The sequence below is a fragment of the Canis lupus genome, chromosome 35 (assembly GCF_048164855.1).
Source record: "Canis lupus baileyi chromosome 35, mCanLup2.hap1, whole genome shotgun sequence".
Taxonomy (NCBI): domain Eukaryota; kingdom Metazoa; phylum Chordata; class Mammalia; order Carnivora; family Canidae; genus Canis; species Canis lupus.
The window spans coordinates 11,792,913-11,806,204 of NC_132872.1; the positions used below are offsets into that span (position 1 = coordinate 11,792,913).

The following is a 13,292-nucleotide window of genomic DNA, read 5'->3' on the forward strand; positions in this document are numbered from 1 at the left end:
CATAATGGTATCAGTAATAAGAGCAACCATTTAATTGTCTTATTTCATATTTTGGGAGCTTATGAATGCTTTAAATATATTGATTTGTTTAACACTGAAGCCAGTTACCTCAGGAAAACATGTGGGTTACTCTAACATCTGTGCAACAAAGCATAGAAGGATGCAAAAGGGGTGAGATAGCACCTACCTGCCCAGCTTAGAGATAGAGTTGCTCAGAGTTCCCTGGATCCACACGGTCCCAAAACCTCTTATTTTATGGGGACTCGGGGCCCCCTTTTAACATCATGTTTCTGTCTTGTTTACTATTATATCTCCTGCACCTGAAATATAATAGGTGCTCAAAAATATATATTGAATGGAAAAACAAATGAATCATCGAATGCAAGATTCCATGCAAGGTCTTTTATATAGAGCGAACATGGAAGGGATCCTAAGCTACTGCTCTGAGCAAGAAGGAAAAGCAACTTTTGCTCAAGTATGGCATGCTATTCATCTTTCACATCCTGTATTCCATCATTAGAGAGTGTCTGTTTTTAAACAGTAAATGTCTCTCTACTAGCAAAGCCAGATTCAGCTCTTGGCAATCATTTAGAACATAGAGAGATTCCGGTTATCAAATCCCTTTCTGCCCAGACAGCTAGCTGAGGCAAGACTACAGTCAGAGAGTTGAAAGGGAGAGAGGGAGATGCAGGCATGCAACTCTAGGATTCCCAGAAGAACCAGAGACAGAGGCTCTTCCTTCACCTTTCTACTACTATTCTTTAATCTAGGGCCCCAAGCTGTCATTGGTTTGGGGAGAATCCAGAGGCCCAGAGGCTATGAACTGGCCCTCAAGAGGGAGTGCTGAAAACATAACCATGAACTGTTCCACTGCTGAGAAACCTCAGGGCACGCAGAGTTGAGCCAAAAGCAGCTTCTGCCAAGAGCAGCTGTCACAGCAGCAGAGAACAGCCACTGGGAGTTGACTGAGGGTAGAATGGCTAAGGACATTTTACGCTAGAGATATCCATCCTCGTCAAAACCTAGCAAACTAGAGAAAATTAGAGATGATTGATCAGCTGCAATTCTCTTCCCTGATAAAAGACAATGACAATTACCCGCTGAATAAGTGAGAGAGGCCAGGGAAAGGAAGATCATATATATAATGGCTCCTTTGCAACTCTGCTCATGCTCCTACATCTTTAGAGGGTAGCAAAAAATGGCAGAGGCTACAAATACCTAAGGCAGACACTGCTCTCTGTTCACCAAATTTTCATTTTCTTCTTGTCCTTGGCCCATAAACAGACTAAATCTCTTCACCCCTCTTGCATTAGTTCTCATAAAGAGAATATGAATGGAAGTGATATGTGCCCCTTCAGGGCCAAGGTATTATAGGAAGGAGATGTGCTTTCTCCATACTCTTTCCCATCTGTATTCAGCAAATGGGGGTGGGAGGTGGCAAAGCCCTGGAGGATGGCAGAGCCATGATGTGGAAAAAGCCTTGGTTCCTGAATTACCACATGAAGAAATCCAGGTGTTTATAAAAAATACTGATCTTGGACTGTTTGAATGAACAAGAAGTAGCTTTTGTTGTATGAAGCCAGTATGCAATCTGAGTCTGTCTGTTACAACAGCCTGGCTCATCTTAACCTAAGACATGTCCCAAAATACACTCTGCAGACTTATGACAAGAGATGATTGAGCATCCTTCCCTCAGGAGGAAGACAAGACCCTTGGTGATGAACCCTATGATTCAAGGGTTGAATGAATGACCCCATATGAATCAAGATCCCTATGATTACATTCAACAAGATCACACATGCTATGGAAGAGAGTCATCATCAACAAGAGACATTTTCTAAAATAATCTCTCCCCTTCCCAATAGTGACTTACAGACTTCTTGCTGGTGTCATTAGAATGTGGGGAGTAAGTGCAATGAAGGAAACACTCAGAGTAGAGTGAGAACACATAAGGTGGGGGGCTGTTGCTGAAATTTACCAAAGCATAATCACTCAAGGATGAGCTGGAAAACTGAGTATCTAAGTCTATAAATCTGAGATTCAGACCCAAGAGTTTAAATGGTGGGGAGCTTTAACACAGCCAAACTAAATCTTGCTGCCCACCTCACTACCTCTAGCTTCTTATTCATATGGTGGAGAAAAAGAGGATATTACGTTAGAAAAATTCATGCTCACTACATCTCAACTCCCAGTCCCTTAATATAAATTAGGTAGAAGTGTCAAATTCCTTTAAATATCCAAAATGATCAAATTCTATCTGTAAAACCCAGAAAGTAATTTTTCTCAGGGTTTTGGAACATGGTGTCAAGAAACAGGCTTTCAGGAATTAGTAACCCTATAATAACAAAATTATTATAATATCACTAAAGGGTTGTTCCCAACTTTGGATTCCCAGGATCATAATAAATCCTCACAGTATGAATGGAAATGGGGGCTAATGAACTATTTTCAGAATTTCAGAAAGCCATGATAGAATCAATATATGTATCGAGATCATGTTGCAGTGACTATTTAAAACACTTAGGTTCTTTGACTTGGCCAGAAATATATCATCTAGCATGACAGCAATGCTTATTAGCTTACGTTGATGAGAAACTCTGATTAACCATCTTAGATGTGTTCAATTAAAATATACTAGAAAATATTTTTATCAGACTAAACCTTTTATAACATGGTACATATTCTGAAAAGACTAATAACAGCAAAAGGGCCTTTTGTTGAGAAAAAGGCTAGCCAGATTCAAAAGGCAGGATAGGATTAAGGCATTCAGCCCTTTAGATCCAGAGGAAATAAATTAATTTCTTCACCCTGAACACCTCAATATACCTGTATTTTTAATGGGCATTCTAAGAAAATTAGTAAAGATGCCTACCAAAGTGTAGCTATCAGGAGAAAAGGAGGTTGGGTGGTTGGGAAAGGGAAAGATATACATAGAGAAAGATATAATATGTATCTATCTATCATCTATCTATCATCTATCTGATTATCTGATATCTATAATATACATATATCTGATGTCTATTATAATTGTGTATATATATATATTTCTGATTATATATTTCCATGTAATAATACGAGACAGACAGAACTATTACAGGTGTGCTCTTCTCTTACTGTGGGAATAAATAAAGACCACACAAATGAGAACAATTAGGCTTATTCAGACCAAGCTATAGCAAAGAATTCATCTACATCACATTTGGCAGAGCCTCAAAGGCAGGCAGGGGAATGGAAAGCTTTACGACTAACTAGATGCAGGACATCCTGTGTGATTGGTCTGGGGAGTGTATTTGGCTTTCTCTCTTGTTGGTCCTGAACTGGAAGCAGGGGTGGAGGGACAAAGAAGAGGGGTGTTGACAATCACGAATCAAGTCCAGATTGACTGAGGTTGAGCTTCCTGTACTGGTTGCTGCCGAGGTTGAAGATCAGAAATCTATTATCGTATGTGATCTGGCCCTTGTTCATTTGTATACAATCACCCTTTCCCTCTGACACACATTCTATGACCCAGTTTTAGGTCAGGGATTCACTTTTTTCTCCACTTTCTACCACCTCCTATTTCTACTCACTCCCTACTTTTTTTTTTTTTTTTTTTTTTTTGCCATCAGCCTTTTACATGCAATTCCTCCAACCTGGATAGTCCTGTATCGTTAACAGAAACTAAACATAATCCTCACCCCTATGGGCAGCTTAAACCCCACTGCTGGTCATTAAGTTTCCTTGGATAATGTTTGCTTTTAGTAATTTAACTTTTGTCTAGTGCTCGCTTCGGCAGCACATATACTAAAAAAAAAAAACAAAAAACTTTTGTCTACATTCCTGCTGCATTTAGAATTTGTTGCCACATCATTAAACACTTGATTATAAAATGTTTTTAATTGATTTTCATTAATTTGTGAATGTTAATCTTATCTCTCCAACCAGATTATAAATTGGAGGCTGGTATCATAGCTTATACATTCTCTTTCATTTTATGATTCTTTGCAGTGCTCCATGTAGTAAATGCTCAGAAGATAGTTGTTAATTGAATACTATCTATACACACAATTCAAGTGAAGGGATAAAAGAAACTGACACATGATTCTATCTATTACCATTCCAGGTGCTAATTTTAGCCTCTATCACCCCAATTTTCCTAGAACTGGGGGATTTTGTACACTGAAATGAGAGGACCCTTTTCTAGCTTCAAGTGAAAAGGAGGAAAGACTAGTGATTTTTTTCAACTTCTAAGCCCTGTGTAGCAGTGAACCTTTTGAACAATTCATGAGATACATATTGGGTTTTTCAACAAGAAGGATACATGGTGCTAGAGGGCAAGAAAAAAATAAAAGTAAAATGGCTCCCTGAACCCGTGATGGAAGACATGAGAACTCATGTGACAGGCGGTATGAGTATGGATATTTTTCTAATGAGAATTCTCTACCAATTTCTGAGAGCATTTCAGATAAATTAACAATAGCAGCTAGAATAGGATCAAAGAAGAGAAGTTGTGAATATTTCTTTTGTCCAAAACCAAAGCAAGGATATATATGTTCCATGTTTGGTGTGTGGACCATCTAGCTGTGTCCACGCATGAGAGACTATTCACTGAGGCAGCTCTTTCTAGCTGAGGGGAACACCAGTGGTGTGCTGGAGTGGCTCATATCAGCTCATCAGAGCCAACTGTAAGATTTTCAGAAATCTCCCTAGCCAGTTGTTAAATCATTGACAGCCTGGACTCAGCCATGTTGGGAATACACTACAGAAATTAGTGAACTCTACAAATCAGGATTTTTCTTTTTCCAAAACACAAGTGGCAGAGAGCAGGGTCATCCATCTCCCTTTCTAGAGAGCACCATCAAGGAGGTGGAGGGAAAAGGGTGAAGTGACAAATTCTGCATTTTCTAACTTCCTTGAAGAGTCCCTTAGAGTCAAAAGTATGCAATGTTAGAGCTGGAATGAGATGTTAGAGGGAATGAAGTCTGGAAATGAGAGGTAAGTTGCCTAAGATCATGTAGCTGGCCGGATCAAATAATCTGAAAAAAGCCCCAGTTCTCTTACCCTCACCCATTACTTTCTGGAAATGAATATAGTGTGTGATTATTCAGGATGGTATATTTTCCTCCCTCCTTCCTCTCACATCAAGGAAAGCTCCTGCTGGTAAGACCAGATCACTCTCTTGTGTCAGAGCCCAGCTCATAAAATGCTATTAAGTGAATTACTGATGACCTAATTCCCAGCTGCAGGACACATTCCATTAGAGGCAGGCTGGCTGCCAAGTAGTGTCAGCAATGGCTGGATGGCAGGAGTGATTGAAACCATCCTGCCTTGGGTGGCTGGGCCTCGGAGAGTGCAGTTCGTGGTGGGGAGGAGGTGCTCCTATTCCCCAACATTAGTCCTAGGTCTCTTTCTGGGAACTGGATTCATCAGCTTCAAAGAGAACTTTCTAGAAATAACAAGGGTCACTATTATAGAACCAACTAGAGATAGTGCTTCCCCATCATACATGTCTAGAACATCAGAAGATTGAACTGCTATCATCCATAGCACCAAGTTCTGCAATTTCTTTTTTCTGGCCATGTTATTACTTCCTTTTTGCTTTTCTTTATTGTCACGCTGTCCATCCTCCTACTTCTATATATTCCATTTCCTTAAGACACAATTAGTTCCTAGCTGGTGATACGGTAGAGAAGAGTAGGAATAATATGGTCTATTTATTTTTAATTTACCTCAGTACTCCACAAATACAAGTTGAGAAAGTATTTGAGGGAAAAATACATTACAAATCAAAATTAGTTAAGTCCCATGTGGGTCATTTTATAGCTGCAATTTACTTCTCATAGAATGGGTACAAACATTAAATAAGATAAAGCACTTAGTAAGCTGTAAAGCAAAAATCTAAATGTAAAAATGTTTTTAGAAGTTCAAGAAAAAAATGGGAAAGTATTTTAATTTCGAAGGAATTTTAGATTCAGTTAGCCTTTACAAGTATCAGAAAGAATGTAGCAGAACTAATACTGGACCCAGAGTCAGGACGCTGGGAGCTAACATCAGCCTCATCAACTCAGATATTAGACAAGTCACTCATCTCCGCCTTACTCCTGTTTTCTCATCTGTGAAATAGAAAAACAGACTGGATAATCACCAGATCCTTTCCAGCTCTGAAATTTCTCTCTAAATCAAGATGAGAATAAACTGGAAGATCCTAACCTGTTCATTAAGTGCTTAAGACATCCTATTCTATTTAGTTTTTCCCCTTCATCTCTCATTTTTTTTTTCTACTTTTTAAATCTTCTTTATCTTTCCATTTCTCATGTCTCATTTTCTCCTTTGTGACTTTATTTTGTCTCCACTGACTCTGCTTCTGGCTACTAGTGGTGTCAACTGGGCACTTCCTAAACCACCAAGCTCATTTCTAGGAACTGTCATACCATATCGACTACCAGTACAGAAGTATGCAAGTACATTTGACTGTGTTTGGATAAATGAGGTTCCCATGCGTCTGTGGGTGTTTATTTGAGGTTAAGAAGCCAGGTTTTATTCAATTATCCAGAAGCAGGGCAGAATGGCCTTAGAGTAAACTAGAAGTCCAAAGATATTGTGGTAAACCATGTGCCTGAGAATGAAAAATTAATAAAAATGAAAATAAGTAGATTCTTGGCATTCTGTGCTTTTATATTTTTGTCATCTAAAAATTACTAATATTCTGCTATATTGCCAAAACTCCAGTGAGATGTTTTTATTTTCAATATGCTTCTTAACCAACTGAGAGTAAGACCTAGAAAATAGGCCCTTGGTAACCAATATCTCAAGGACACAGAAACTATGGCTAGTTTGAGCACATATATATATGGCTTTATTTCTCTCACTCTTTTAAGAAAGAATTGCCGCCTTTGAATCCCATTACCTCCTGTTACCTTCCATCTAAACGCTTAAAACCATAAATTAGTCTTTGGCTCCCTTGTCCTTTAATTTATTCCTGATTTTTTTCCTAATTTTGGAATTAAAACTAGAAGGCTCATGACTGCGGAGTATGTACTACAGTCAGACCACAAGTGATAGGTGTTTCAAAAATTCGTCTAGTGTTTGTGATGCTGTTGCTCATCTCCTTCTTGTTATATCCCCGGAGTGTGCAAAGGAGTCCCGACTGGCACCAACACCTCCTGCATTTCAGTCCCATTTCAACCACACAAGTTTTTCAGTGCCCTTCACACTCATATAATTCTTAAGCAGCCTGAACCTGTACACTTTTTCAAGCATTCTCTCTCGCAACTCTAGCCTCTGGGTCTCTTAAAATGAAGCCTTTAGGGCAGCCTGGGTGGCTCAGCCATTTAGTGCTGCCTTTGACCCGGGCCTGATCCTGGGGCCTGGGATCAAGTCCCACATTGGGCTCCCTGTAAGGAGCCTGCTTCTCCCTCTGCCTGTGTCTCTGCCTCTCTCTGTGTGTGTCTCTCATGAATAAATAAATAAAATCTTAAAAAAAAAAAAAAAAGAAGCCATTAAACCTTGAACCTCTAATGCCAAAACCGTGTGGTTTCGTGAGTGGTAAAACTTGAGTAGAGGCCAAGCAAAGCTAAGACCAATACAAATTCCCTTAGAAATTGCAGCAATAGAAATAACTCATCAGAGAGAGAGAAAAAAATTGGAAAACCAGTTCACTATGTCACTTGACAGACAATTTTTCAGAATTGGCATTTTAAATAGGGCCCTTTGTAAAACTTTTTTTTCTAGACTATCCCTACAGAAGTTTTTTTTTTTTCCCCTGTCCTCCCTGTTGTGTATCTACTATAAAGGGCTAGACCTCAGAGGCATCTAATACTAACTATCCTTTTCTTTCTTGTATTAGAATTAATGTCACCTTTCTTAGACTGACCATGGTATGATCATCTGCTGCCTGTCACAAGTGGTCATTTGTGAGTGTATCCGTCTCCCTCATCAGAGCACAGGCGCCTTGAAGGCAAAGAGAAGCCCGCTCATTTTGCACACGCTAGGCCCATAGCAGACCTCAGAGAGTGTTTATTAAACCCAACTGGTTGGGATCCCTGGGTGGCTCAGCCGTTTGGTGCTGGCCTTTGGCCCAGGGCACAATCCTGGAGACCCTGGATCAAGTCCCATGTAGGGAGCCTGCTTCTGTCTCTGCCTATCTCTCTCTTATCTCTCTCTCTCTCTCTCTCTATCATGAATAAATAAATAAAATCTTAAAAAAAAATACGATTGGTTTCTCTTTGTAAGGCCGGCAGGCACCTGCTGGCTTATGAGGGCTTTTTTTTTTTTTTTTTTTTTTCAAAGACTTCGTTTATGGAGCAGAGCCCCTGTGACCCGCAGTTACCTAGGGCAGGAGGCACTGTTCAAGTGATGACAGCCCGGAGCTGAGCTCCCCCGGCGACCCCGAACCACCTGCTTAGCATCTCAGAGAGGCGGCCGGTCCTCCCGCCCGGGCTCCCGCTCAGCCACCTGCAACCCCAGGTCCCACCTGGAGTGAAGCTGACGTCACCGGGGCGCTTGTGCAATCAGAGCATCTGCCCAAGCACCCCGTCCTCCCCTCCCCCCCACTTCTGCAAGGGGTTCGAGGCTCGGGCGCCCGGGGTGCCCTCGGGGTGACCTCGCAGGCGGAGGCGGGGCGCCTCCCGCAGCAGCAGGGAGCCCCGAGGCTCCGGGTTACCACCTGGGCGTCTCCCCTCGAGGAAACAGGGTGCCCAGTGGTCTGCGCTCCTTCCGTGCCTTGCAACCTGAGATCACAAAGGAGGCCTAGAACATCCTTCCTCCGCTGGAAGCAAGCACCCCTCTGCCTCCGGATTCCTGGAGCACCCAGGGGCTCGCCTCCACCACACCCTCCCTGCTGGGGTGCCCTGCCCTGCTCCTTTACATCCCTTCCCCTCACTCCCCCTCGCTTCCCCTCATTTAAATACAAATGCTCAGGGGCGCGCAGACGTCACCTAGCGTCTCCATGGAAACCGGGAGGGCTGCGTGGTCCCCTGCAGCCCCAGCACCCGCTGCGGGGAGAAGCCTGGCGGGCCTGGGGGTGCTGCGGGGAGACCTTCGAGACAGCACTGCGAAGCTCCTGAAGCATAACTGCATTCAGACAAGGCAGGGTATACAATGAGCTAGAAAAAGCAGGGCTAATTGATGAAATTCTCTCCCCATTTTGGTTTCAACCTAGGAACCCTCAGAGGGGACCAGGTCCAAGAAATCCGCAGGGTCTTCCTCCCCCCCCCCCCCCCCCGCCACTGCTCAGTGTTCTCATGCAACCAAAAGCACTCAACCCAAAGTGAAGATTATTGGGGGGAGTCAGTTTAATGAATTTTCTTACCTTGAGTCAGCTGCCACACCTTACTCCAACAAAACTCTTCCCCCAAAACACTTAAAATGGATAAGATTTTACATTCCATTATGTATACAATGGAATATTCCTCAGCCATTAGAAACGACAAATACCCACCATTTGCTTCGACGTGGATGGAACTGGAGGGTATTATGCTGAGTGAAGTAAGTCCATCAGAGAAGGACAAACATTATATGGTCTCATTCATTTGGGGAATATAAAAAATAGTGAAAGGGAATAAAGGGGAAAGGAGAAAAAATGAGTGGGAAATATCAGAAAGGGAGACAGAACATGAGAGACCCCTTACTCTGGGAAACGAACTAGGGGTGATAGAAGGGGAGGTGGGGGGTGGGGGGTGACTGGGTGACGGGCACTAAGGGGGACACTTGATGGGATGAGCACTGGGTGTTATTCTATATGTTGGCAAATTGAACACCAATAAAAAATAAATTTATAAAAAATTAAAAAAAAAAGGATAGGAGAGCCAACACCACAGTGCTCCTCCAGCATGTCCAGCTATTTTTAATGTGATGCTTCATTTTATCCTCAGGAAGGTGGCTTTATGACTCCTATTTTACAGACGAGAAAATTGGCTCAGACATGTTAGTCTTCCAAGTTGATATTTAGTAAGGGTGAGAATTTGAACACAGATCTGTGATCACCATAGTTTAGATTCTTTTCCAGGAAGTCTAAACTTCCTGATCTTCTATTTTGTTTCCTAAGTAATTTACCACAAGGGAATCTCTCACACTTCTTCACTGAAAGGAGATGACCTTCATGACAGGGGTTCAAAAAGAGAGTGGAGGGGGAAGATCTGGAAGTAACAGAGTTGGGGACAGCTGCCCTGTGTTAATCTGTGACAGTCCAAGAGTGGATCTGATCATGGGTCTTCTTCTGCTTCTTCTTCTTTTTTTTTTTTTTTTTTAAGATTTTATTTATTTATTTGAGAGAGAGAAGGACAACACAACAGCGGGGGGAAGGGCAGAGGGAGAAGCAGATCCCTCCCTGAGCAGGGAGCCCAATGTGGGGCTAGATCCCAGGACCCCAGGATCATGATCTGAGCCAAAGGGAGAAGCTTAAGCTTAATCCACTGAGCCACCCAGGCCCCCCCGATGATGTGTATTCTTAGAGAAGTGGTTGGGATGATGCACAAGAGATGATGATGTACAGTTATTTCATCCACAGCTTCACATCCGATATAAAGTCTTAGAGAAAACTGGACCTCCAGAGTAGTTATATCTTGCTGGATTTCTATTTCGTCTCCTTTTGTTTGATGTAATACATCTCAATTCTCCTTTGGTTCTTTTCCTCATCATATTAAGGATCCCTGTATTACAGTTGACTCTTGAACATGGAGTTGAATGGTGTGGGTCCCCTTATACATTTTTTTTTTACAGTACAGCACTGTAAATGTATTTTCTCTTCCTTATGATTTTCTTAATATTTTTTCCCTCTAGTTTACCTTATTGTAAGAACACAGTATATAATAATACACTATATACATCAATTGACCATTTATGCTATTGGTAAGTCTGGTCAATAGTAGGCTATTAGTAGGCTATTACTAGGATATTAGTAGTTAAGTTTTTTGGGGGAGGCAAAAGTTATATGCGGATTGACTGTGCAGGGGGCCATGCTCTAACCCCCAAGTCATTCAAGGGTCAACTGTAGTTATCTATGTACTATAACAAATCACCAAAAATTTGTTGGCTTAAAACAACATTAATTTATTACCTTATAGTTCTGAACCTCAGAAGTCTCATGGGTCTAAAACCAAGCTGTTGGTAGAGCTTTGTTCCTTCTGGAGGCTCTACAGGGAGAATCAGTTCCTGTTTTGTCCAGCTTTAGAAGCTGTCCTCATTCCTAGGCTCAAAGCAGCATTTCCTTATCAAAACCAGCAACAAGGGCAGCCCCGGTGGCTCAGAGGTTTAGTGCTGCCTGCAGCCTGGGGTGTGATCCTGGAGACCGGGGATCGAGTCCCACATCGGGCTCCCTGCATGAGGCCTGCTTCTCCCTCTGCCTGTGTCTCTGCCTCTCTCTCTCTTTCTCTCTGAATGAATAAATAAATAAATAAATATTTAAAAAAAAAAAAAACAGCAACAACATCATTCCCACCTCCATGGTGGTTGTAACTCCTCTGGCCCTTACCCCTCTGCCTCCTTCTTTTAACCCTTGTGATTGCACTGGGACCACTAGGATAATCCAGGGTAATCTCTCTATCTCAAGATCCTTAATTTAATTATATCTGCAAAGTCCCTTTTGCCATGTAAGGTAATATAGTCACAGGTCTGGGGGATGGGGATGAGAATGTCTTTTGTGTGGGAGCGTTATTATGCTTACCACAAATAGCATGCCTTTTCTATCTTAAAAATGATACTTTTTCAACCTTTTGTCCTTTAAATCATCACACAATTTGTCTCCCATAACAGCCATTTTTTTTGTTTTGTTTACAAAAATTAGTACATATTCACTATCTTTATTTCCTCCCGTACTATTTACTTATCTCTCCACTACAAATGGCTTCTGTTCTCTTCATGATATAAAAACTCCCCGATCTAAGTTCAAAATTACTTGCAAATCGCCACTTTCATTCAATATTTACCAGTCTTAGTTCTACTTGTCAGCAGACTTTGACTTTGTTGAACATTTTCTTCTTTGTGAAATTCTGTTTACCCTGGGGTTCCAAGACAGTACACCTCTTTTTTCCTCCTTTCTCTTCCTGACTCTCTCTCTGACGTCCTCTACTCAGTCCTTTTTGTGGATTTCTCATCATCTGGTTGTCCTTAAACACTAGAATGTTTTCCAGAGTCTTGCTATCCGAAATGTTGTCTGTGTACCTGCAGAATCCATATCACCTAGCAGCTTGTTCAAAATGAGCATTAGGCCCATCCCAGATCTACTGAATCAAAACTTAAGATCGCCAGGTGACTATGCACACTAACACTAGACACACCCGTCTAGAATTTTGTATTTAATCCCTTAATATACTCCCTGGAAAAGCTGATGAATTGCTCAATTTCTAGCCACAAGTTCCAAATTTACATGATCAGCATCAGTCACTCTTGGTATATGGAGCTCGCCAGCAGGCATCTTCCTCTAGATGTTCCACAGGCACTTCAAACTCACCCCATTCAAAAGGAATCCGTCCTCTCCAACTCCCCATGTTCCTGTTTTGGTAAACAAGTGCTTCACCCAAGTACCCAAGCCAGAACATAAGCCCCTTCCATTCCTCATCTCCACATTCACACTGTCATCTTGTCATGTCACTTCTCAGGAATGTCTTCTCACATCTCCAAGTCCTACCACTGATACATATCACAATCGTATCATCTGTGACTTCTCAGCTAGTGTCCCTGTCAGCAGTCATAGCAGAGTACCAGAGCCTCCCCATGACTGCCCACTCTCAGTGTTTGAAGGCTTTCTGAAACACACACACACACACACACACACACACACACACACACACACAACTTGATTAAAGCAGTATCTTGTTTCAACTCTCCTCCCCTCATCATATGCAGAATAATATCTTAATTCTGTAGCATGATGACAAAGGTCCTCTTGATTTGACCATTTTCTTTCTCATCAGTGTCCCCTCCTCACACACGTATTCTTCACTTTACACATTATTTGCACCACATGTCTTCATACTTCTTTAGCTTGTGTAATCCCTGCTGCTTACACACTCTCCTCAACATTTTACAATTGAGAAATTCTTACTAAATCCTTTGAAACTGAGCTGAGCCACCTTAACTTTTTCCCTGACTGTAATCTCTTCTCACTCCCAGCAGAAATGGGGTATTTGCTCCTTTTTACAAACCTATACTTCTTTATACGTATATATGCACTTCTTATCTGGTGATTACTATACTTATCACAATGTTTTGAAACTGTAACCGCTTGTTTATATGGAAAACTTCCTGAGATGGTGGTTTTTTTTCTCATTTTTTATCTCTATATCTTCACCAGGTTGCATACTCCTTAGCACATC

The 13,292-nt window shown here is 41.6% G+C and overlaps 1 long non-coding RNA gene across 2 annotated transcripts in view; it reads right to left on the bottom strand.

Annotated features, from left to right (window-relative positions):
- Window positions 1-8,838, bottom strand: part of LOC140625163 (uncharacterized) — a 38,337-nt gene extending 29,499 nt beyond the window's left edge. For both annotated transcript variants that reach the window (XR_012024540.1, XR_012024541.1), the window contains exon 1: window positions 8,309-8,838. This is a non-coding gene — a long non-coding RNA (uncharacterized lncRNA). The remainder of the gene's footprint in view (window positions 1-8,308) is intronic.
- Between the last annotated feature and the right edge of the window lie 4,454 nt (window positions 8,839-13,292).